Source organism: Equus przewalskii, chromosome X (genome assembly GCF_037783145.1).
Source record: "Equus przewalskii isolate Varuska chromosome X, EquPr2, whole genome shotgun sequence".
Taxonomy (NCBI): domain Eukaryota; kingdom Metazoa; phylum Chordata; class Mammalia; order Perissodactyla; family Equidae; genus Equus; species Equus przewalskii.
Genome location: NC_091863.1, coordinates 30283675 through 30287847, shown reverse-complemented (window position 1 = coordinate 30287847; position 4173 = coordinate 30283675). Strand labels below are relative to the sequence as shown.

Here is a 4173-nt window from a genome sequence, read left to right as displayed (position 1 = left end):
TCCGCCTTCATGTTCACATGACATTCTCCCTGTGTGCATGTCTTTCTGTCCAAATTTCCCCGTTTTTATGATGCCAGTCATATTGGATTAGGGCCCACCCTAATGACCTCATCTTAATTACATACGCAAGGACCCTATTTCCAAATAAGGTCACATTCTGATGTACTGGGGGGCAGTTAGGACTTCAACATATGATTTTTGGGGGCACACAATTCAACACATAACACAAGTCCATAACAGATTAGCCAAGAGATAACTCTAGCAGTGGATGAAGCAAGAGGGTAACTGTGTTATAGAAATCTTTCAATCCAAGCTTCTCAACGAATTCCTGAAGTGATGCCAACTCTCACCTGTCAATCAAATTGAGCTCTTCAAGAAATAAAATAAAGTATTTAAAGGAGGTATTGCCTTTTCTTGCAGTTGCATCACAGAATTAAAGTGCTGTTAAGAAATATGGGCATAAACCTTGAATGGATGCTTTAGAATAGTCTTTACCACAGATATAAAGTTTTGGGGAGATGGGACACCAATCTTCAAAGGAAAAAGAGTTTCATGCTCAAGTTAATCCTGAACTCAAGACATCAAAGAGTTGGTCTATTTTGGAGCAGAAATACTGGTATCTTAATATAAGTACCATCTTCCCAAGGATGTTCATATCTTGAACCTGCAGACATGACTAGACATCTTGCTGCAGTGCAGAGTTCTGATTTGCTTGAAGAAATCCACTCTGTTAACTGTCATCCATTGATTGAGGTCTTCTTCCTCTGGTAACATGAAAGCTCCTCTCTTATTCCCACTTCCTAGAGTGCTTCTGCATGTTTGAAGTGTTCATACTGATGCGATCTTTCAGGGATGTTCTTTGACTTGAATGTATTAGAAGAATGGCTGCTGAAGAGGAAGTTCATCTTTTCTCCTCAGGGGTGGGAGGTGGGGGTGGGGGTAGGGAGAGGCCATTAGACTCCAATGCAGTCAGTATTCAGAGCCAGCACTTGGGAACTGAAAGGCGGTAGACAGTTCTCAGTCCAGGGACAGTGAAGTTCAGGCTACTGCAGCTCTGAGCCAGGCTTGAACTTGGTGTAGATCCCTCTACTGCCTCCCTTACCTCACCAACCAGAAACACGGACCCGGCCACATCTCACAAGAAAAGGCTTCACTTACATTGCAATTATAATGCTTGACATCAGTCAAACATATAATTATAAATTGCAGTCAATTATATGAAGGGAAAGAAATAAATTCTATAAAGAACCTCAGTGTCCTCATCTGTAAAATGCGATAATATGCTATGTCTCAAGGATTAAATGAGATAATGCATGAAAAGCACTTTGCACAGCATCTGGTATTTAGTAAATGATCAACAATATGAGCTATTTTAATATTATTATATTTTTGCCTTATAATTCCAAACTATAATGTCTTCTATATCGAAATGTTTGTTGATTTATATTGATGGGTTCTTCTTAGGAATTTATAGTCTGTTATTATTTACTACAATTATATTCACCAACTTGTTATTCTACCCTTCCATAAAGAAGAATTAAGTATATGTGAGTTCTATGTCTCAATACAACCATATGTGTTTTCTTCCTATGCACATTAGTCACGGGGTTCTATTAACTCTATTGCTGTCAGATAGAACTGACAAATTATGCGATATCATTTCCTGTCAGAACACTAAGAATTTATATTATTTATATCATGCAAAACTCAGATTGACATCTAAATCATCCTTGCCAGTTTTTGCTATCAATTATTTACTTAGGTCTGTTTTAGTTTTTCCAGCCATTCCGCAAAGTCTTACTATTTGATTTACTTCAGCTTGATGCCAATCTTTTGTCTACTTGGAGAGCACTCTTGGCACATGGCACTGAGAGATAGGCTGCAGTCACGGGCAGCCTCTGTGCCATTCCAAGAGCATCTCTGTGTGACTGGGAAGGACCGGTGTGCCTGTCTCTGAGGAGGAAAGGATGGAGTTCTCCTCCAGTGTGTGGCACAGGGTTGACCATGAGCCTGCGCTGTGACGTGTCTCTGGTCTCTTCTGCTGTTTACCTCTGCTCATGAATTTGCAGGCAATAAAGCAGGTCACGGAGTCATGTGAGGCAGAATTTTAGGCCTGCAAGTGCATTAAAGCCCATCTTCCCATACGACTGAGCATGGGACTGATTCTCCTAGAGAATAACACTAATTAAAAATAATAATAGCTAAATTTATTCAATCTTTAACAAGCGTCGGTCCTGCACAGTACAAGGTAAACCAAGCACTTCATCTAGTGATTCAGGTAATTTTGGCAATACATGCATGCAGGATGTACTGTTATTCCCAGATGAGCAGATCAAAGTTTAGAGAAGATGCAAATGTCGTTGAAGAACCTATTATAGAGGTTCCACGATCACTGATTTTTTTCAAAAATAATGTTGTATATGTATGTACTCCTTTAGAGTTTACAAACTTCTTTGGCTTATGTTATTTCCATTTGATTTCCCTCCTCACAGGCTTGTGAGAGTCTGCTCTGAACATGCCTTGCCTGCCATCTATTTTTGTACCTTTCATCAGAGAAACTGGAAAGCATTATCTTTAGAACATCATCCACATCTTAGAAACAAGGGACTCGAGTTTGGGCCTAAATGCTGCCTCCATAATTTATTCTGGGCCAAAGCAAGTTTCTTATCCAGGTAAATGGTGATTTTGGTAAAGAAGCAGAGAGTCTATCCAATATTCCCATGAAGCCCTTCGTGTGCTTAGTAACTAAGACACTTAGCATAAACCGCTGTCCCCAGCCCCCCTTCTCCTCACTGAAGTCACAGTGAAGCCAGGCAGAGCCAGGAGCTGGGAGGTTCCTTCCTGGCCACTAGAGGCCAGCAAGCTGCAGTCAAGAACCTCAGAAGAACTGGAGCCTGCTGCTTCTGATGTCATGAATCCGGTTCATTCAAAATGAAGAAAATGATGCTGGAATGTTTTGTTTTGTTTTTTTTTAAGATTTTATTTTTTTCCTTTTTCTCCCCAAGGCCCCCTGGTACATAGTTGTATATTCTTTGTTGTGGGTCCTTTTAGTTGTGGCATGTGGGACGCTGCCTCAGTGTGGTTTGACGAGCAGTGCCATGTCCGTGCCCAGGATTCAAACCAACGAAACACTGGGCTGCCTGCAGCGGAGCACGCGAACTTAACCACTCGGCCACGGGGCCAGCCCCGATGCTGGAATGTTTTTAGGAGGAGACATATCATTTTAATGTATACAACTGAGATGCTTCTGGTTTTTAAGGTTTCCCAAGGCTTCCATGAATGTCAGTCTTAAGCAAATTAAACAAGGAGAGAAAGTCTGTCTTTAGGGTGTCCCTCCACACCTTCCAAAAGCCCCATGTTTTCCTTTTTATCCTAATGCTTTAGTTCCTCCCCTTACCTGTTTGGAACAAAAAACAACTTTAAGTGTTCTCTTTTCTCCTCATAGTTTAATTTCTTGAAGGCAATATTATCTCACCTCTTTTTCACTTCTCTTGAGGTTATACGCTCTTTCTCTCCCTGTTTTTCTTTCTATTGCTCACTCTTCTCTTCCACTCTCCGTTGTACTTCTGGAAGGGAATAATCACTCCCTGGGTGGATAAATTCACTCTCACAGTTTCAACTACCACCTGTGGGCTAGTGACTTACAAATATAGTACCTCTGGCCCACACTTCTCCTGAAAGCTTCAAAGATTTATTTCTCACTGACTGTCAGACATTTACATGTGGGTATGTCACCAGGACCTCAACTCAACCAGAGTGAACACTACATGCCATTGTGTGAAATAATTCCAACAACCACACACATACTTACAAATATTTGCATATGTAGAGAATATCATTGAAAGGATACACAAGAAACCATAAGAGTGGTAGCCTCCAGATCTGGAAACACTACAAACATTGCAGCCAGGGGACAAGGCTGGAGACTCACCTTTCTCTATATGCCTTTTGAACCCTTTGGATTTTGTATAATGTGTATGTATTACCTATTTTTTAAAAAGTAATTAAATGAACATTTTCATGTTCACATCTTCCAGAGTTCCACCAAGCCCAGTGTTCTCCTTCTGCCACACACTCCCTGGGTAGATAAATTCACTCACAGTTTCAACTACCACCTGTGAGCTGGTTACTCACAGGTCTAATATCTCCGGCGCACACCTCTCCTACAAACTT

The 4173-nt window shown here is 41.0% G+C and overlaps 1 pseudogene; it reads right to left on the bottom strand.

The window, feature by feature from the left end:
* Nucleotides 1-241: 241 nt before the first annotated feature.
* Nucleotides 242-905, bottom strand: LOC103545001 (MOB kinase activator 1A pseudogene; annotated as a pseudogene).
* Nucleotides 906-4173: the final 3268 nt, after the last annotated feature.